Genomic DNA, 22,596 nt, shown 5'->3' on the forward strand with positions numbered 1-22,596 from the left:
GACCGCAATGCATTAATATCGCTGAAAACTCAGCGATATTCATGCATTACCGAGCTAATGCTCTTAGCCATGTTATCCACCTCCCATTGGATAACATGGCTAAGAACTGCTCAGGGCAGCTGTTACTTTTTGGAGATATTCGCGCTTATCTCGAATATTTCCAAAAGTTGATAATAGGAGATAGCGATGTTAGCGACTGTTTCCAGTCGCTAACATCTTGGCATGCCCACTTTGCATGTCATTAGTGATAAATATCACTCACATGCAAAGTGGGGCCCAAGATGGTCGCTATCTCCTACTAGCCGTCGCTAACTGGTGTTAGCAACAGCTAGGTAATACAGATATAATTTTATCTCCGCGAAGCGGAGCGCTGTTACAGATATATATCTTGTTTTTGAACGTTAATTTCTCAAAATGCACTGAAGCACATATATTGAGACCTAGCAAAGGCACATCGGGCTACCAGTCCCTAATATTTTACCAAGTTTCGTGCAAATCCATTCAGCCGTTCGATTATTATTATTATTTTTTTTTTTGCCCCGCGGGGCCCTTTTAAAACCTCCACATCAAACCTAGGGGGTCAGCGAGGATCTACTATGCCCCCTTATGGTCATTTGCCCCTTCGCTTTGGCCTCCTCTTGTCTCTCGATCCTACCGAGAGACAAGATGGCGGCCGCTACGGACTGTTTGGAATGTTTACAGACACCGGAGAGCCAATCAGCTTCGCTTCGCAAAGCTCCGTAACGCGAAAAGTACGCGAAGCGGTGCGCTGTTACAGATATATATCTTTTTTTGAACGTTAATTTCTCAAAATCCACTGAAGCACATATATTGAGACCTAGCAAAGGCACATCGGGCTACCAGTCCCTACAATTTTGCCAAGTTTCGTGCAAATCCATTCAGCCGTTCGATTATTATTATTATTATTTTTTTTTGCCCCGCGGGGCCCTTTTAAAACCTCCACATCAAACCTAGGGGGTCAGCGAGGATCTACTATTCCCCCTTATGGTCATTTGCCCCTTCGCTATGGCCTCCTCTTGTCTCTCGATCCTACCGAGAGACAAGATGGCGGCCGCTACGGACTGTTTGGAATGTTGACAGACGCCGGAGAACCAATCAGCTTCGCTTCACAAAGCTCCGTTGCGCGAAAAGTACGCGTCCTGGAGCGCTGCCCGGTCCGCTGTTACAGATATATATCTTTTTTTAAACGTTAATTTCTCAAAATCCACTGTAGCACATATATTGAGACCTACAAAAGGCACATCGGGCTACCAGTCCCTACAATTTTGCCAAGTTTCGTGCAAATCCATTCAGCCGTTCGGGCTAAAAGTGAGGCCAACCGCCCCTATGGAAAACTCAATGTTAAAAACACGTTTTGGGACCCCCATTTTTTCTCGACCCCCCCCTGGACGAACCCCCCCCCAATTTTCAGGGGCTGCTCAGAAACAAAATGTGCCATTTTCCTGAAAATTTCAGCCAATTCCGTCCACAAACGCCAAAGTTATTAGACATAGAATTTTCAAAAAACCCATAGAGAAAAAATCCTAACTATATATACCTACTGGCGACCGCCAGTAGGTAATATATATATACACACACACATATATATATATTCAACTAATACATTTTTTCACCAATACGCCTACAATCATAAACGTTTTAAAAACACTCATAGTCACTGGATGATGTCATCAGTATTGTCATTTGAAATGTCATCAGCGATGTCCTTGACCATGTCATGAGTGAGGTAATATGTTAGGTCATAAGCAGTGCACTGCGGCGGCATGAGTTATAGTTAGCTCACTAACTATAACAGCTGAATGTCCCCGGTTTCGTATGAGTGAATTGTCAGCCTAACTATAACGTCCCTGTAACCTATGTTTTTATCAGTGAATTTCTAAGTTTTTTTATTTCCATTTCCTAACTATAACGTTCCTGTAACCTTAGTTTTTTTGTGAATTTCTAAGGTTTTTTTAATGTTAATTCCAAATTATATAGTCCCTGTGACCTTTGCTTATTCAGTGAATGTCTCTGTTTTAAGTAGGACTTGCGGGTACAGACTGGTGGAGAATGGGGAGGGCCTCTGACTAGCTCTCAGAAATCCTGCTGTGTAGGACTTACAGGAGGTACCAGAAGGGATTCTTGGCCCCCAAGGTCACTCAGGAGTTAAGTGAACTTAATCCCCCAACCAGTATTGCACCAGGAGGGGCGTATTATTACCAGAGCATATTATTCTCCTCTTAGATTCTCAAAATTCTCTGAGGGGAAGCCTGTAGCTTGTGCTAAGTGAGGTTTGTTAGCTGCTTCAGATGCACATATGTTTTTTGAATGTCCCCGTCTGGCTTCATTCTGAGATGCGATTAGTAACACTCTCTCTATATCATTGGACTTCCAAGTAGTCCTTGAGCTCCTTCTCGTCATCTTTGGGTTCCTGGAAGGGGTCCAGAATCCGGCAAAAAGTTTGTTCTTTTACTCTATCTTACTGGCCAGAAGGGAGATCTGCAAAAAGTGGAAAGACCCTTTACCTCCCTCTCTTAATGATTGGTATGCTTCAGTCTTGCAGGTCTCCAGACTAGATCTGGCTAGGGCTGGCAACCAAAGTAAAATTACATTTTGGCATCTGTTGACCTGGCAGCATTGAGTTTTCTGTTTTTTCTTTTCCCCCCGGGTCCAATGATTATGCTACTGTGGTTTATACTATTTGTAGAGCCGTTACCCAGTACTAAGTCCGGGCCCAAACGGTGGTAATTTCCACCAGACATTTTGTCTATCTTCTCTGTAATGGTTTTGTGGTGTTTGTCTTGGGAGGAGTCGCCATTGCTGAGGGATGTGGGCATTCCACCTCACCTATTCCCTGCCAGTTGTATAAACTGAGACAGCATGTCGTACCCCCCACCCTCGACTTCACCTGATACTATAGTGGTAAATGAGGACAAAAAACCAAACAAAAATAGATAAATAATGATCCAGCCATCTTGCAAAGACTTCACCATGCTGCCAAGATCTTGCCATGTGGAGAGCTTCACAGCTCAATGACTTGCAGAATTCTCCTCTGCCAGTAGCACGTTCAGGTTCATCATTCAAGGGCAGGACGGCAAAGTCTACCTCTTGCTGTGGCTTTAAAATTCTGACACGTTGTTGGTATAGACTGCCGGACATGTCAGTGGCAACATTTTCACATTGCATGAAGACAGTTCCAAGCCAAAATTGAGCCCTTTAAAGCTCATGAATGCTCTTAAGGTCCTTTTCCACCCCTGCACCAAAAACAGGAACGAGGAGCTTGCAAAGGCATGGGGAAATGATACTGCTGTTCACTCTTTAACATTCCCATCGCACACCTGCTTGGAATTACTGCTCCTGTTGTCTTCAAGCAATATATCTTTGCAAGCCTCTCTACGCTGCATGAATTCTTTTCAGGTGGCCTTTCTCAAGATGTGAAGAATCTCAATACATTGGATATATATTCTTCTCCTGAATACTACCAATATCTATAAATTTTGCACAGCAAAGGAGAAACTAGTGGCAGAACATAAATGTTGAACTGCACACTATATATGTTATGAGACAACTGCTGTGACGATGCCCCGTGTTATGTTTTAAATAAAGGTCTGATAGGGCATTTATTCTCTATAAAAAAAAACGGCAGCCCGTTTAGAGCATTTATTCTCTATCAAAGACAGCTGCCCTTTGAAGGAAACTGTCACATGTCTTATTTTCCCTATAAACCAATCTTAGCTTTCCATTTACCAACCATAGATTTGTTAAATCCACTCAGTTAACTATGTTTATCAAGACTGCTTTTTCCCAGAATGCATTTGTGTGTTCAATGAAAAGCAGTTCTTGTGACATGGAGTCATCAGGTAACTGTAGCAATCAGTGAAAGATCGCACGTGTCTACTGGGGAAACTGAAGCACGTACATCCTGGCTTGTCCAATGTATAATGTTATTGAAAGAAGAGTCGCCTGCTTTCCGTCCTACAATTGGAATGCTTGATTTTATGTCTCTTTCCGGGATCTGATTTTATGTGTTGCCATGGAATGAGTAATATAAAAACATTTTTTATTTAAAAAAAATAATAATAATAAAAAATAAACTAAATCAACAATTTTACCCATTGCTCCATTTACTAAACCTTTTTCCACATTCAAATTACGTCGTAAAATCACCCTACAGTTTACACATGCATATACATTCTTTTCTAAACAAGCAGTTTTACTTATCGATTTCTCTAAAGAATCCAATTTCCTCTTCAACTTTTCGGTCAAAATAATAGTGATTTCTTCATGTTGTCTTTTATAAATAGCTTCCAATTTAATAATTTCTTCATTTTCCAACTTTAAAATTTCTTCACTGAATATAGAACATTCACGCAGTGTTGGCATTAAGCAGATTACGGATTTGTTTTCTGCAATTCTCATATATATTTTCTCAGGAACAATATTTTCATTTGGAAACAAATTGGAAAGTAATCGTCTCTGTAAAGCATGTTTGCCATGTTCAGTCACTTTTCCAATTCTTATATCTTGAAGAATACTTCCATAATAAGTATCATTTGCCGGTCGTATATTTGTAATAAGTTCCTTATATTCAAAAAATGACCAAATGTTAACATTTCCAATGCTCCCCAAAGACTTTCTGGTATCTTCATGCGCCAGTGTTTTAAACACTGGTTGTTCTTTTTACAGGAGTAAGTTGTAGTAGATCTCCAAAAACTATGACGTGCTTTCCTCCAAATAATACGTCATACTCTGTTTTAAGAATTTGCTGCATTCTTAAATGCACAAAGGCAAGTATTAAGTTTGATACCATGCTTACCTCATCAATAATGAGAAGTTTAATTTTTTTCAACACTCTTGAAACTTCACAACAAGCTTCTCCAGATAGCTTGTGGTATTCCAATTTGTTTTCATGCTCTACTGGTAGCATTAATAAACAATGTAAAGTAATTCCTTTAATATTGTGTGCTGCCAACCCAGTTGGAGCAGTGACAACACAAGACAAATGCAACTCAGTTCTTTTCTGTAGATAAGTTGTAATTACTTTAATTAAAAAACATTTTCCTGTTCCAGATTGTCCACTCACGTACATTCTGATAGGTTGAAATGATGAGCAACAGCACTCTTTCTTTTCATGAGTATTCCATGGTCAATCTGTTCTCTCACTTGCTCATATATTTATGTGTTTCTGCTCAACATTTAGTTGTTCTTCCAAGTTTCCTAAGTTTGTTACATCTTCTTGAGCTTGATACATTGCTGTTTCCACCTCTTCCATAGCAGTTGCTGCTTTATTTTGAACAATTGGTTCTCCTAGTAGATCCTGACTCAACGGAGCAGAAGTTTGACTGTCTTGAGAACTGTCTCTAGCAATCTCAGCTGCAAATGTTGCTTCTTGCTCAATTTCGTCGTTCAACATTTTAAAATAATTAGCAAATACCGGACATTCTATAGTATCTTTACTTGCGTTGACGTAATCTTCATAGCTCTCAAAACCTCCAAGTAAATTCCAATTCTGAACTCCACGGCTTGAAAAGTTGCAAAAGAGCTAAATAGTAAACTTCCCTTTTGTCAGGAGTTTCTCAACTCAGTTTACGGTGATTAATTAAATGTCCTTTTCTTTGTTTTACCAAACATCATTCAGAACCAATCTCGGCATATATACCATTATTGATGTTTTCTGTAATATTCCGTTTAAAAATATAGTTTTGCAGAACTTCATAGAGACAAATGTTCTCAAGATGATGACTTCTATTTGGATAATATGTATCCAACATATTAGTTTTCACAATATCTGTACTTTCTGGCTCTTTTTCAGCTAAATATTAAATTTCTTGTACAGATTTAAGTACTCGATTTCGTGTTGCAGCAAGACCTAGACTCATCCAAATAATTCTTCTTGATTTGGAGTATAGACTTGCAGATGATAAGCGATCTGAGCATTCATATGCTCCAATTTCTCGATGAGATAACATCTTCAAACTGTAAGTATATAATTTCTTACTTAGACTCTTCTCGTGGGAAATCTCCTCCCACATTTCCTTCAATTCCTTCTTTTCTGATTTAGTTATGTAGGATGTTACATATCGAGCAACAGCAATGGAATTGTCCGCACGTTTTGAATATCCATGTTAGCATTCCACATGGACAAAATGACTGGGTTGTAGTCATTTATGTATTTTGAGTCTTCATTTCTTCTTAAGTTGTAGGTATTTTTTGGAGACTTTCTTGTGATAGTATGTCGCAAAGATGACATAAAACTGTTCACTCTTCCTTTCGATATTACAGGACGTGGAAATCCAAAACGACATTTGGTGTAGAATTTGTCCTTAGATTTGTACTTTCGACAACAGTATTTCCCACAACGATGGCTTTAGAATTGTAAGACTTGTTGTCTTAAGTCCTTACCTTCTGTACTTTTGGGTATATCACATGTAGCATATTCTTCAATAAAAGACAACACAATATCATCTGTGTCTGTTCCAAATTTGGGAGCATCTTTGATGCATATTAGCATATGTATGTGAGGAGCACCTCTCGCTTGATACTCCTTTCTCCAAAAGAAATCCAGAACCTCTACAAGAGGAGGATTTTTTTTTATTGGTGATAAAAGACATCATAGCTTCAAATATATGATTGAAATACCTGCATACATTAACTGGATCCAAAGAGCACAATTCTCCAGGTGTCTTGTATTCAATATTTAGTATATTTGAATTTGCATCTTGAAGAAATTGAAGTAAATCATACCAAGCATATTCCGCACAGCTTAGAGTAAGGAACCATGTAGGAGTTCCTAAGTTCCTTAGCATACATTTAAGTTCTCCATGACGACGGTACCAGTACTCATTAGTACCACGCTGACATGCCATGAGATTAATTAGCTGGGATTCCAAAACATTATCTTTCTGCTGTACTTCATCCATAAATTCCTTTGCCGAAACATTTTGCAGATGTACACCTGTTTTCAATATATGGTTCACTGCATAAGAAAGTCCAGACAAATCACTCTCAATAAGTATTAAAATTAGTTGTTGAATCATATTTTAAGTGAATCCCTACCCTGAGATAGCAGAAATAAAATTTCATTTTTATCCAATATGTTATGATAGGCTGCTGTTCCTGCCTAAACAAGCAACAATATTCCCATCTCTCCAGCTATAAGGACAAAAGCAAAAAAATATTCTCAAAGGAGAAAGAAATTTAACACTTTCTGTACAATCATTTTCCGGTATGTAGGAAAGAATGATTTTCCTACATTGCTTACAACTGTTTTCCATACTTGTCAACAGGCCTTGCTGTCATTCTGATGGCTACAGAAATGGGATGGAGAACACTCTTTAATCATGCTCCAATGCATACATTCTTCATCATGAAGGCAGACCATTTCCATCTGTTCTGTAGGGAGAACCTAGCATTTTGTCCCTTGTTATAACGAAATGGACATTTACCTGGAAGGCATGATGCCGTTCTCATAGGCCTTGGCTGATTTATGTGTGGTCTTCACTGAGCCACTTAGTCTGAGCCACTTCACTGGGCACCTTGCATCAGTCTAATTGATCCTTATTGATGGTGGTTAAAAGGTCAACCTTGTAGAAAGCTATCCTAGTGGTAGCATGGACCAGCAGTCAATAGGCTAAGACTTCATAGAGCATGTGACGCTAGGTGTTTTACCAATTATAATCCCTTGAATACCAAATGAAAGGACACCACACAAGGTATATATCAAATATATATGTATTATTCTAAACACAACCCCTCTGTACTCTTTATGAGGTCAGAGGTCAAAGTGCATTACAAGATTCTCAATTAGCATACGATAAGTTGCACAATATACAGTAATTCCCTTGGGGCCTCACAAACCATATACTAAAATAGTGGTATAAGAACCACGTCTGAAATAGAAAGTAGGCCTAGGGAATCACTGGGGCTACACTAAACAACCAAAAGTTAGGAAGTAGGAGGCCCACGGGAGATGCGTCCAGTGTCTAAACACAGACGCAGGTTACCATTACCTTTCTATGGGAAACGAAGAAGTTACAAAGTTACAATTTAAGGACACTTCCGGATGGACTACGATGGAACCCTTTTAAACTAGGACACTTCGAGAGTCAAGACCCACGGGAACACTGGAGTACTCGCATTACCTCACCCAGGGAAGCCGGGCGCATAGGTGCCTTTTCGTGTCAGGTTTCGTCGTCGCTTTCAAAGGAGATCTGCAAAGAAGTGATGGAGGCGACCAGAGGAAAAGTGTCCGGGTGGATCCAAGGGTGGATCAAAGATCTGAAGAACCTGAAAGCAGAGGGGACAGAGTCTGAGTCCCTAGCCAGTGACCAGGAAGGTTCTAGGAAGGAACCAGGCGATGTCGGGTGCTTTGCAGGTGAAGAAGGTGAGTTTGTCTCTTCAGCCATGAGGTCCAAGAGGCATCGACAATGGCCAGGTGCAGGACTCGAGCTGTCCCACCAAGGATCTAGTTGACTGCGGTTCGGTATCCGGATTGGACCCAACAAACCTTGGCAAACGCAACCCAAGCAGGATGTTGAGATAGGCTCTGTTGCAGACCAGCAAGGTCTGTGGCACTTTTCCTTTGTAAAGAAGCTGGAGCAATCTTTTAGCAACCAGGCCAGCAAGTTAAAGTGAAAGGAAAGTCTTCAGGCGGCTCACTAGCCATTGGGCAAGGAACTGGAAACTCACATCGAGCATAAACACAAAAGCGGGGCCCACGGGACACTTGTGGAGTGTGGGAGCCTGTGCTTTGGTGCAAAGGGTGCTCGGGTCTGGGGCTTCTCGTACCCCAATGCACAACTGTGAGGCTACCTCGGGAGTCAAGCAGTTAGCAAAATGCAGGATGTCCAGGAGTTGCGGTCCCACATCTCTCGTGTACGCTACGTGTCTCAGCTTTGCTGTGGGAGTGGTTCGGGTCAGAGATGTCTGGAAGTCTATGTCCTGTGTCGCAGGATCTTTGAAATCCAGCAGGAGCTTTGAAAATGCAGACCAGCAAAGTTGCTGTTGGTGCCTGTTTGAACAGGGTGGTCACTCCTTGACCACAAGGGAGATGACTTACATCTTCCAGTTGAAATGGAACGTCGAACGTCCAGTATATGTCTTGTGAAGATTGGTCCAGGGTAATCTGAAGTCCTAGCGACAAAGCTCCTATGCTTATACTAAGGTTAGGGGCAGGACTACCTGGCTAGGTGCCTCCTATGGGTGGACCTGAGAACGGGGTGGTTACACCCCTTTCCCTTTGTCCAGTTTTGCGCCAGAGCGGGGCCGGAGTGCCCGAGCAACTGGCTTGAACCGGGATATGCATGGAGCACCTTGTGTGCCCCAGGCAGTGTCTGAAATGCATTCACTGAATGCAGCCCTCCCAGCGCCAATACACATAAGCCTGTCTGGGGAGGTGCTAGCACCTCCTTGGGCAGGAAACCTATTGTCCAGGCCTCCCCTGCTGGAGTTTCATCCAGCAGTAGGAGGTCAGACTTGTGTCTGTGGCAGCAGAATCCATTTTGTGATGCTGAGGCTCTGTTTAACTTTTACCGGGTTTTACAGTAACTACATGTCTTCTCTCTTCAGAAGGGTGGAATGCTACTCCCACCGCCAGGACTGGTGGGGGGGGGGGTAGTATTCCAAAGTATTTGACACCTTACACGACATGTTTTGATGAAGCCAATCTAAAGTTAGCATTAACCGTGAGGATTATAATGCAATTAAGAGTATATGGTATGGCTATATCATAGAACATAGAACAATTTCTTTTTTTTTGTTTCATGTAGACTCCGTTTCATCCTAGGAAGTTTGATACTTTACCAGAACTTTACTGCAGCAAATCTTTTTAGTAAACTTATATGACCTATGGGACCTTATTAGCCCTGTAAACCCTGTTTTACTACTTTCTACTTCCCAGAGACAATAGCAGCTCGTCCGCAGCCTGAACTGATCGTATGTTATGTATTCTATTGTCATGCATTATTTTAAGGGAAGCAGGGAAGCCCATCTGCACTGTAGCGCCCAGCCCACGAAAAGCATCCATCCTTTTGCCCAACTCCCATTGTTTGTCGAGAGTGAATCTGGACAGATCAGAGCGTATCTGATAGTTGAACCCTTTGCCTGGTATTGATTTCTGTTTTGATGCTAGGTTCAGGATTTGTTCTTTCAAGGTATATGTGTGGAAATTCACCAGAATTTTCCTTGGCTTGGTTCTCTGTGGGTTGCGCCTAAATGGGTCCCTGTGGATTCGCTGAATATCCGTTGCAAGATCTTCATTTGAAAGCTCAAGGTTGAGAGATTCTTTTAGCAACGAGATAATATAGCTTTTGATATCTGTTCCTTCACTCCCCTCCGGTACATTTAAGATTCGGATATTGCCGCGTCTGGCATTGTTTTCCACAATCTCCAATCTCTCTGATAACGCAATATCCTCTCTTCTCAATTTCAATACGTCGTCCTGGACGCTCTCGGCGCGCATAGATATCTGCCCCACCGTTTCTTCTAGAGATTGTGTTCTTACAGAGAGGCCAACAATCTTTTTGTCTAGGGACTCGCAGTAGGTTCCTATTTCTCTTTGATTAGAAGCAGACTCCTCAAAACCTCGCTTAATCTCAGCTGATAGTGCTGCAAACATCAGCTGTATCGAAGCTACGGAGATAGGAATAGAACTGGGATCTGAGGCCCCGCTTTCCTCGGGGATAGGAAACATTCCGCCTTCAGTCGAGCTGGGGGGTAAAAAAGACCTCCAAGGTAAAGATCTATCTGCTGGCTCTTCATTCTTCCTACTTATATTGTCTGTATCTGTTGTTATATTGAAGTGATCTTCACCCCGAGTTTCACCTTGAAAAGAAATAGGCGGGGAGGGAGGGGATAGAGCTAAAGTGTGAGCCGATACAGTAGCTATAGCATTTAGCTCATGGCCTGGTAAAGCTGTATGCCCCTCTGCAGACCCCACATCTAAGTGCAGATGGGTGACAGCACACGGATCCCGTGACCCCCCCACTGGGCCGTTGGGGAGTTCCTGCATCAGATCTAGCTCCTGGCTTTGCTCTGTTAACGCCATTATGTTTTTCTCAAGCTGTGGTTGTGTGGGACAAGCTTCCTTCAGTGAACACTCTTGACCGATTTCCAACACCTGAGGGATCGCCTTGAAGTATGAACGTAAAGAGGGGGTAATTTTAGAGGAAGAAGCAGGAGCAGGAGGTGGTTTGAACGCCTTATTACACTTTCTCCCCCTCTTGGGCTTTACTTCGGATGAAAGATACGAAGAGGCTTTTTCTAGATTCAAACTCGAGGCTAAACAAGTAGAAACTTGAGAGGCCCCCCCAAAATCAGATCCCGACACCTCTGATGAATCTGATGCTTTTAATGTACTGCTTGCTGTACTGCTTGCTACTTTCTCTGCTGCTTTCTCCGATGAAAGTGCCTCCGCTCTTTTGCCTTTCTTCTTGCGAGGACAATTTGCCCTCCCCGGACCTTTAGTTAAATCTTTATCCTTACTTTGACTAAACCTCTCCTTGAAAGAATTAACTGCTTTCATTGATTTAGAAGGGACCTCAGAAGAATTCACTTTGCTCCCTCCCTTCTTTTCACCATGTTTCCCTTTTACCTCTGATCCAAATAATCCTTCCCCGGCTGACCGCTTTCAGGTGCTGAGCAAACGCCGGTACAGGAGACGGGTTCCCTCTCACTGAACGCGCCTGTGAAGGAGCCCCTACAGAGACTCCGTACGTGCCTGGCCCTGCGGAGCTCCAGGGCGGCCTGACTCCAGTGCAGCAGCGCAGGCTCCCGCTGCTCTCCTGCTCTCGCTCTATCTGGGCGTTTCCGGACCTCGGTGTCCTTCGCCTCCACCTCCGCTCCCACTTTCTTGCCGGGGTCAAAGCACATCGGGCTGAAACTGCAACCCAAACCGCGTCTCGATAGAACCTGGCGGACAGACGGAGAACCAAGCAATCCCCGCTGAGAGCACCCTGCGATCCAGTCCAAAAGTGAAAAAAAGCATCCAATGTAAGAACCGCCGTCAAAGCGGGACACTTGTTACGCGGATAGACAAAACAAGGTAAGCGCTTCGGCACTCACATGGGGCTGGAGCAGAGCACTACGGCAGTCGGCCTGCTGCCGCCATGTTTCCCCCAAGTAGTGTGGTTGTTGTGTTCATTGAGTGGAAGATGACTAAGGTGAACAATTAGAGAGGTTGCAGAGATGCAAACTTTCCATTTCTTTGTAAAGGAAGTGGGTGTTTAGTTTTCCAGTGCATATATATATTCACTGAAAAAAACCATAGGTTTCAGGCACATTATAGTTAAGAATTAGCATTTAAAAACCCTTAGAAATTCACTGAAAAAAACATGGGTTTCAGCCACGTTATAGTTAGGAATTAGCATTTAAAAAACCTTAGAAATTTACTGAAAAAACCATAGGTTTCACCCATGTTATAGTTAGCTAAACATTTCTCTCATACAAAACCATTGAAATTCCCCCGTTATAGTGTGATGAGTGATGTAATATGTGACGTCATCAGCAGTGGATTGCGGGCGCGCGAGTTATAGTGAGCTGAACTAACTATAACAGGGGAATTTCAATGGTTTTGTATGAATGAAATGTCCAGCTAACTATAATATGTGTGAAACCTATGGTTTTTTCAGTGAATTTCTAAGGTTTTTGAAATGCTAATTATAAATATTTATATTCATTTTAATTTTTAAGTTATATTTCATATTCTTAATGTGAAATAATAACACAACTAAATAAAAAAAAAAAATATTAATAATTTTTGTTATCAATATATTAAAATTAAATTCTATATAATTCCTTTTTCATTGTTTTTTATTTGGGATAATCATACGGTATGCGTACGGTGATCGCACCATACTTTGTAAAGGTAATTGTACTCTGCGCGTACCGGCGCATACGTTACAAATACGCTTTGACGTTACACGCCACATCAACGCTTCCTTGTGACGTCATGTACGGCGCCCCGTACGCGTATGGCGCGAACGTTTCTAATTGTTCAAAAACATATATTTATGTATTTAATGTGCATATTAAGGGAAGACAATATTTGGGATAATCATGAAAAAAACATGTATAACTTTTAATAGGCGTAAATTACTTTTAAAAGCAATGACGCAAATCGCGACCGTACGTTGTATGTACTCGCATCGTAAGAGCACCGTAAGAGCATGGTAAGCGTACACAAATCCATGTGATTTTAAAAGAAGAGATTTGATTGGTTTATAACACTTCCTATTCCAACTGTTGGAAGGCCCCTCCCCTTTTAATCATTCTAGTTTGATTTTCTCATGAGAAGCATCTCTTCTGTGAATCTTGTCAAAATAAAGGGAAGGTCACCATGGCTACACCTGTGGAGTCCTCTTCCAACCATTCTTCAGAGGAAGAATCTTTCCCTGAAGAGCCACAGAAGAAAAAAAAGAAGCTTTAATTTGGAAATGTTTTACTTTCCCTGAAGGTGAAAAAAAGGTTAATGCACCCAAAGTAACCTGCAAAATATGCGAGACAACTCTCTCCAGGGGCGATCCAACAAAAAAGTACTCGTTTGGGACAGCGAGTATGGTGCGACACGTAAAAACTCTGTACCCCAACAACTTCGCAAGAGCTCCTACACGAAGGTTGCAGGACAACCCACCGCCTGCTGTAGCGAGTACATCGACTGCACCACCACCACCTTCGGCAAGCAGTCCACACCCAAACATAGATACTGATTTTGGAGAACTGAAAATTCTTTGTATTTATTGCAATGAATGATTGTGTTATGGGGAACAATCAATTGACCTGATCAAACGCAGGAAAAGGGAGCATCGTTGTCCACGACATACATTTTTTTCTTTCATTGTTTTGTTCCTGTTGGACACTTTTTGGGTTGCAGTTTAATTTTTTTGTTTAAAAAGCAAAAAAGCAAAAAAAAACCTTGATAAAAAAATACAAAACTAAAAAGACAAAAAAACTGTTCTTCTCAGAACTACCTCCACTTGTCAAAGAAAGAGCTATATTTCTATGATACTATGTAAAACTTTGTCTGAATGAATGTGTAGTGCATAAATGAATGAATAAATACATTAGTAGTGTATGGTGAATGTGAAAGTGCAGAACTATAAGGAAGTGCTACAGCATAAATCTATAAGGTGTTTACCTATAGTATACTGTAGTACTTCCGAAGCACTTGAATGTAACATATGCACATAAATATGTTATAAGACTATGCATCAATTTGCACTGCTGGTGAAACTGCCCGAGTGAATTTGTATGTGTTAGGGGCGGATTTACAACCCCCTTGTGCCTCTTTTACCCAGCCGTTGCGTCACTTTTGTGACGCATCGGTGGTGCAAAAGATGTGCCATGGAGTGTGGTATTTACAATGTGACGCATGAGGAAGGTGCATCACATTGTGAAGCCCTGCAACAGAAGGATGCTTTGCTGCAAAGGGGTGGGGGGTTCTGGTGCAGGAACGCCTCCTAAAAGTGACTGAGTGAAATCTATAAGATTTTATTTAGTCACTTTTGGGTTTATATTGCGTCAAAACCCTGCACCTGCTTGAAGCAAGTGTAAGGTTTGACACAGCATTGTGAGCATAGGGCCTCAAGAGCATTGCTGGAGCTGCGTTGTGCTTGCAACGCAAGTCAAGCAATGCGCCGCCTTCACAGCACAGATACATCACATATCTGTGCCGTTTTTGCCCCATACTTCACCACATTGTAAATACGGTGCATCCATGGTGATGATGTCACAGTGCACAATAACTGGCATATCCCTAGGGATGTACCACTTATTGTACATCTGCCGATTAGTGTTTTAATGTAGTGAATGGATCACTACACACTGATTAATGAGTCACTACAAAACTATAACAGGAGTGACAAAAAGTTTGGTGGAAGTGTAAGGATAGAGACGGGGGAATTGAACATATAAAAGGCACATTTGCAGGTGCATAGAAGACTGCAAGCATAGTCTATAGGAGTTTAAAGCAGTCCATGGCCTAAGGCCTACTTTGCTCCATAACTACTTGGGTACTGACTGCATGATTACAGTTATCCTAGGAGAGTGCATGACTGAATTTATAAGAGCTTAATTTTTAGCACAGTGCATAGATAAAGACATGCTGCTGAATCGCTCAGTACAATACTGAATCAGCAGTCACAGAGAGTTTACTGGAAGTGTAAGGATACAGACTGGGGAATTGAAGGTATAAAAGACAAGTTTGCTGTTGCATAGAACAGTGCATGCATAGTCTATAGGGGTTTGAAGCAGTCCATGCCTTAAGTGCCACTTTGCACCATAAGTACTTGGGTACTGGCTGAATAATTACAGTTCTGCAAGGAGAGTGTCTGGCTCAATGTATAGCAGCTTCACTTTTAGAACAGTTTATAGATAAACACATAGTGCTTTATGGCTCACTACAATACTGAAACATTAGTGTGATAGTGTTTAGTGGTACTGTAAGGATTCAGACTACGGAATTGAAGGTATAACAGACAAGTTTGCCGGTTTATAGAACAGTGGATGCATAGTCCATAGGGATTTGAAACAGTCCATGCCCTAAGGCCTACTTTGCTCCATAATTAATTGGGTACTGACTGCATGATTACAGTTCTGCTAGGAGAGTGCTTGACGGAATTTATAAGAGCTTGATTTTTATCACAGTGCATAGATAAGCACATACTGCTGAATAGCTCAGCACAATACTGAATCAGCAATCACAGAGAATTAGCTGGAAGTGTAAGGATACAGATTGGGGGATTGAAAGTATAAAAGAAAAGTTTGCCAGTGCATAGAACAGTGCATGCATAGTCTATAGGGGTTTTAAGCAGTCCATGCCCGAAGACCCACTTTGCACCATGAGTACTTGGGTACTGTCTGAATGAGTACAATTCTGCAAGGAGAGTGTCTGCCTGAATGTATAGCAGCTTCACTTTTAGAACAGTGTATAGATAATCACATAGTGCTGTATGGCTCACTACAATACTGAAACAGTAGTGTGATAGTGTTTAGTGCAACTGTAAGGATACAGACTGCGGAATTGAAGGTATAAAATACAAGTTTGCTGGTGTATAGAACAGTGGATGCATAATCTATAGGGATTTGAAGCAGTCCATGCCGTAGGCCTACTTTGGTGCATGACTACTTGGGAACTGACTGAATGCTCAACCTTCTACAAGGAGAGTGTCTGGCTGAATATATAGCACCTTCACTTTTAGAATAGTGTATACATAAGAACATACTGCTGTATGACTCACTACAATACTAAAATAGCAGTAGCAGAATGTTTGGAGGAAGTGTAAGGATACAGACTGGGCAATTGAAAGTTTAAATGCCAAGTTTGGAGATGTTTAGAAAAGTGCATTTATTGTCTATAGGTGTTTGAAGCAGTCCATGCCCTTAGGCCTACTTTGGTACTGACTGGATGATAACAGGTCTGCAAGCAGTGTCAAGCTGAATGTATAACTGCTTCACTTTTAGAACAATGTATAGATAAGCACATACTGCTGTATGGTTCACCGCAATACTGAAACAGTAGTGTAAGAGTGCTTGGTGAAATTGTAACGATACAGACTGGGGAATTGTAGGTATAAAAGGCAAGTTTGCCGGTGCATAGAAGACTGCATGCATAGGCAATAGGGGTTTGAAGCAGTCTATGGCCTAGGGCCTGTTTAAATGCATGTGTACTTAGGTAGTGAGTGGATGATTACAGTTCTGCAAGGAAAGTGCCTAACTGAATTTATTACAGCTTCAGTTTTACCACAGTACATAGATAAGCAAATACTGCTGAATGACTCACTACAATATTGAATCAGCAATGACAGAGTGTTTGATGAAAGTGTAAGTATACAGACTGGGGAATTGAAGGTATAAAAGACAAGTATGCAGGTACATAGAAGACTGCAAGCATAGTCTTTAGGGGTTTAAAGCAGTCCATGTCCTAAGGTCTACTTTGCTCCATAATTACTTGGGTACTGACTGGATGATTACAATTCTACAAGGAGAGTGACTAACTGAAGGTATAAGAGCTTCATTTTTAGCACAGTGCATAGATAAGGACATTCTGCTGAATAGTTCAGTACAATACTGAATCAGTAATGACAAAAGTGTTTGATGAAAGTGTAAGTATACAGACTGGGGAATTGAAGGTATGAAAGACAAGTTCGCAGGTACACGAAAGACTGCATGCATAGTCTATAGGGGTTTCAAGCACTCTATGGCCTAAGACCTATTTTAACGCATGAGTACTTAGGTACTGAGTGGATGATTACAGTTCTGCAAGGAAAGTGCCTGACTGAATTTATAACAGCTTCAGTTTTACCACAGTACATAGCTAAGCAAATACTGCTGAATGGCTCACTACAATATTGAAACAGTAGTGTGAGAGTGTTTGGCGAAAGTCTAAAGATACAGACTGAGGAATTGAAGGTATAAAAAACAAGTTTGCAGGTACATAGAAGACTGCAAGCATAGTCTATAGGGGTTTAAAGCAGTCCATTTTCTAAGGCCTACTTTGCTCCATAATTACTTAGGTACTGACTGGATAATTACAGTTCTGCAAAGAGAGTGCCTAACTGAATTTATAAGAGATTCACTTTTAGAACAGTGCATAGATAAGGACATTCTGCTGAATGGCTCAGTACAATACTGAATCAGCAATGACAGAGTATTTGCTGCAAACGTAAGGATACGATACAGACTGGGGAATTGAAGGTATAAAAGACAAATTTGCAGATGCATAGAAGACTGCAAGCATAGTCTATAGGGGTTTAAAGCAGTCCATGGCCTAACGCCTACTTTGCTCCATGATTATTTGGGTACTGACTGGATAATTACAGTTTTGCAAGGAGAGTGTCTGACTGAATTTAAAAGAGCTTCATTTTTAGCACAGTGCATAGATAAGGACATTTTGCTGAATGTCTCACTATAGTACTAAAACAACAGTAACAGAGTGTTTGAAGGAAGTGTAGAGGATACAGACTGGGCAAACAATTTAAAAAATGTATAAGAGAATCTATAAGTGCTACACTTTTATTACAGTGAATGTTTTAATACATAGTACTCAAACCATTATTATTATATAATAATAAATGTATTCTTGTAACATCTCATAATTTAATAGAGCTTCTAAAATATTTTCATCAGGTATTTCATTTTCCTGGTTATTATTTTCGGAAGTTATATGATCAAACTCAATATCATCTAATGCTTCCAAAAAATCAGCATCCAAGCTTTCGTCTAAGAAATCACAGCTGATATCTGCAGCACTAATTTCTTCCTCTTCTTTCTCGCTGCCTGTGAAACGTATGTTTAGCTCTTCTATGAGACTGTTGCTAATTTCGAAACCGTCTTCCATATTGTTCTGTTGTTTTTCCATAATGAATTTCTTATGTTGTAGGTCCTTGTACAAAAACATAAACACTTCATTTTATCATTTTTCCTAATACATAATACAAAACTAGCTTTATCAACTATTTTGCCCTTTAAAAAATATTATACAAATACCATTCTCAACTACTTTATAAGAATATATAAATATAATTATTTATATGAATGTTCACTTTTTAAATTGTCTTACATTTTCAAACCAGTCACTCCTTATCACTATAGGAAAAAACTCAGCCTGTTATAATAAAATGAAATACTAAAAAAAGTACAATATCTCTAATCACTTTACCTGTTCCAAACTAGTAGTTGTGTTGTAGTAAAATGCAAAGAATACTGGTACACTCAGTATATATATATATTAAGTTTTTCAAATGTCTTTAAAAGATACAAACTATCTTTGCACACTTATGTACTTCATCCATGTTTTGTTACCTCAACTCTGTAGAAGCACATCGCATAGGGGAGCGCCGCTTTAGCATCTACAAAGAAGGTGGGTCTGCAAGGGCCCTGAACTCGTAGCTTGGCTGGGTATAACAAAGCGTATCTGGTTCCTATCTGCTGGAAAATCTTCTTCGCAGGTAGGAATTCTCTGCGAGCGGCCTGTACCTGCAGGGTGAAATCCCGATATAGCGCTATAGCAATACCTTGATATTGTACTGTACCTTTCTCTCTTGCTAGGCGCAGAATCGTATCCCGATCTCTATAATTCAATACACGGACCACTATCGGTCGCGCCGGCGCACCAGGTATAGGTCTGGGCCCCAGCGACCGGTGTGCTCTTTCTATGAGGAACATGGAGGATTGATCAGGACCAAACAGTTCTTTCAGCATGTGTTCGATACATTTTTCCATGTTTGGAATGTCCGTTGATTCGGCAATACCCGTTATACGTATATTGTTGCGTCTCGATCGTGCCTCCAAATCCTCGTTCTTCTGGTGTATTAGGGCCAGTACCTTGTCCATACCTTTTACCTTCTTCTCTATGTCCGTTTTACTTTCCTCAGTCTCCGTGACCCTGGTTTCTAATACAGTTACCCTGCCCTCCTGTTTATCCATTCTTTGGGTAATCCTGTCCATGCGGTCAGCCAAGGTGTCCATTTTGGAGTCAATGACCTGCAGGCGCGTTTTCAGCTCCTGAAACATGGCACGCACGTCCGCTGCTAGAAATTGCCCCAGCGCTCCGTCCTCCAACGACTCCCGTTCCTCTGTTTTTGTTTCAGTTGATTTAGTCACTTTTTTTTCGAATGCAATTTTCGGCTGCCTGGTGTCCGGCTTCCCCATGTTCACCCAGATTCTGTATCCATGCACTCAACTTTGTTGGCCCCTATGTATCTTGCTCTTAATGCCGTGCATGCGCTCTTCTTAATAGGTCACCATAGGCTCGATGTCTCCCCCATACACCGCAGTTCCACACCTCTTCTGTCTCTGTGATGTCCGAATGGCTCTGATCTAAAGGGCCACAAACATTTAAGTGCCTGCCAGCTTCGGCTTCTCCGTCTCAAGCACCCTCACCATGCAAACACCACAGCCGCCAAGATACTTTTTCGCACTGGGTCTGCTTCCGGGGGGAAGTCGCGGACCCGCGTTTGTACCACCTTCCCTATACAGTTGCCTCCGCATGTAACTCCAGACCTGCACTTCAATAGGTAGATGCCCTTCAGAGTGGCAATATTATCGTCCAGAGTGAGCAATTCGCACCCTCGATACACAGAGTCAGCGCAAATTTCGCACATGTAGCGGTCTTCGGGGACAGCCGCGCACTATCCGGCCAATCAAGTCGTACACATGGGGCGCAGAGTACCACCCCTGTATGTGGCCGACCCTGTGTTAGTCCGGTATGCCGCAATAGCCCCAAGGATCTCCTCCGCTCATGCTATGAGAGGGTGTCGGACTGTACCCTAGATCGCGGCTTTAGCGTCCCGGATTTCCAGAGCCAGGCTTCAGCAAATAGTTAAAATGGCGGCCACTATTTTCCACGCATTCAGACCCGGCAGCCTTTCGCAGCCTGACACCCCAATATATTGCGCGTTTGCTCTCACTCTTCTCACCGGTGTCACCGAGCTGCCCTCCCTCGTCCTCGATGGTCCCGTTATTCCGGTGTGTGTTCCCGGCTTCCTTCTGCCACCTCACCTCAGGGCTGCCGATCCGCCATTATTCTTCACGGTCACCCTCCGTGGTTCTGCACTGCCGCAGGCTCAGTCCAGCTCGTACCTCTATCAGCCAGTCCACTCCTCCGTTCTTTAGCCGCCCTTCGCGGTCAGCGCCTGCCACAGCACCTGTCTCGCCACTAATCCGAGGGCAGCAGTCTCACCAGTGTCAAACAGCCCGCTACTCCAGCCCCCGGCTTTCCAGGCCGCACCACGAGGGCAGCAGGGCAGCAGCTTTTTGTCCGCAATGCCGCACCCCTCAGCTCCAAATACAGGATATGTCAGTGTCGGAGATCACCCTCAATCATTGACAAGGGAAAAGTCCGGTGTGCACCGTGTATATGCCGGTTTAATGTTGGATACTCATGCTCAGCCGGCGGAGCTGCGGTATCAGGCAGCCATTCCGCTTCGTAGCCAAGCCACGCCCCCCTGTAGAAAGTATATTTGGTGTCTTTTCTGGATTTTTTCATTTGATTTTTTCCAGCATCTTTGGTGGTTTGCGCTTAATACTCGCATTAGTTGCCGGTGTGCTTTTATTAATGTGTTTACATATATATGGATGCACATCCTGCAGCATACGATAATATGTCCCGGCTGTTGCTGCTTTGCAACCAAATGATTAGTTACTATGGAGCGCTGCCTCTTGCAACGTTTAGTGCAGCTTATGGATAATCGTTTCGATTCTCCTTTTTCACATGCGTTCAACCTGTGTTCCATTGCCTGAGCTGTGATTGCGACTGGGCCCTGGATTTGTGTCTGAGCAGTACGGTGTCTCCCAACACGGATTATGACCAGCTGATGAGCCCCTTACTGGTTCATGACGTGCTCTGTTCTGGTGGCGGGATTATGGCCTAAGCAGCGACACATGGAATAATGGGACGTTGGAATGTTTTTGCAGCGGCGCTTGAGTTCTTGGCACGCAGTTACATTGAAGATGACCCGCATTTTCCTCTGATGGTGATACAGGCTCCAGTCGTTGAGGAACATGTATGTTCATTCCCACTATTGAATTGGATGGCTGAAATGTTTTCAGATGAGAACAATGACTTCCTGTTGGAGGCTGTTGCTACATACTGTGCTTACACGCTGTTGGATTAAGACTTTGATTTTTCTACGTATTCTTTATTATTTATTTACTGCTTTCTATCAAAGAGCGAATAACTTTTTTTGGGAAATGTGAACTTGACTCTGCTTTTTAGGCTTGGACTCTGCGTTTCTAATTCGCCCACGCTTATATCAAATGCTTTGATCGCAAAAGGGTGCCATGGGGCTGAGCGTTGCACTCACACCCTGTTAAGTTAGCATGGGTTTATTAGAAGCTTATACACTATTTTTGCTTTCCTGCTCTGCTTTGCACACGACAAATACTTGTGATACTGTTTAGAGAAGGCTGAGTATTTGGCTTTATATGAGAATAATTTGGTATGCTAGATTTGTAAACTGCCTCGCTAGTTTTGTGGGTATAGTGAGAGCATGAAACATCAAGGTTATCTTGAATACTGTGTCTGTTAGTCAGAATGATCCTCGCACGTTCGAGACATTATACATATGGAGCTGTGGCCACCTCTGATACTTGCGCGTTTCATAATCCATTGTGGAGGCAAAGTTACACACAGTTGGAGAACATTCGTATCTTGACAGTTTGTGGAGCACTGAATGTGATCCACTACTGCTGAGTACCAGAGGTATGGGTCTACCCATGTAATCCTATGAGACTTTCTGTAGTTATAAACTAATCTGCTAGGTAAGGAGGGTGAAATGTATGTATTTTTTAAATTTGTTTACCTTTAGCATTATAGGATGCTTGTTTTGTTTGTATTTCATAGAATAGTAACAATGCTGACAACCTTGTTTCTGATAATATGTGTGGTTGTATTTTCTAAGGTACTGTGCATGAGATTATGGCATTAGAAATAAACATTTCAAAGTTGCACGTGTCTTTATATACATCTTGTTTTGGACTGGTGTAAGACTATAATGAAAGAGTGTTTTTGTTATTCACTTTACTTCATGTAACCTAAGTCGCATGTTTTGGGTTGACTAGTCATTGGTGTTTTTGCTCTAGGGCGAAGAACCAATGAGTCAC

At 41.9% G+C, this 22,596-nt stretch overlaps 1 protein-coding gene and 1 pseudogene across 1 annotated transcript in view; both read left to right on the top strand.

Annotated features, from left to right (window-relative positions):
• IL1RAPL1 (interleukin 1 receptor accessory protein like 1) overlaps window positions 1-22,596 on the top strand; it is a 2,344,491-nt gene that overhangs the window by 1,910,976 nt on the left and 410,919 nt on the right. The gene's annotated exons all lie outside the window — the stretch shown is intronic.
• LOC144771830 (E3 ubiquitin-protein ligase E3D pseudogene) lies at window positions 2,962-3,438 on the top strand (annotated as a pseudogene).

Source organism: Lissotriton helveticus, chromosome 8 (assembly GCF_964261635.1).
Source record: "Lissotriton helveticus chromosome 8, aLisHel1.1, whole genome shotgun sequence".
Classification (NCBI taxonomy): domain Eukaryota; kingdom Metazoa; phylum Chordata; class Amphibia; order Caudata; family Salamandridae; genus Lissotriton; species Lissotriton helveticus.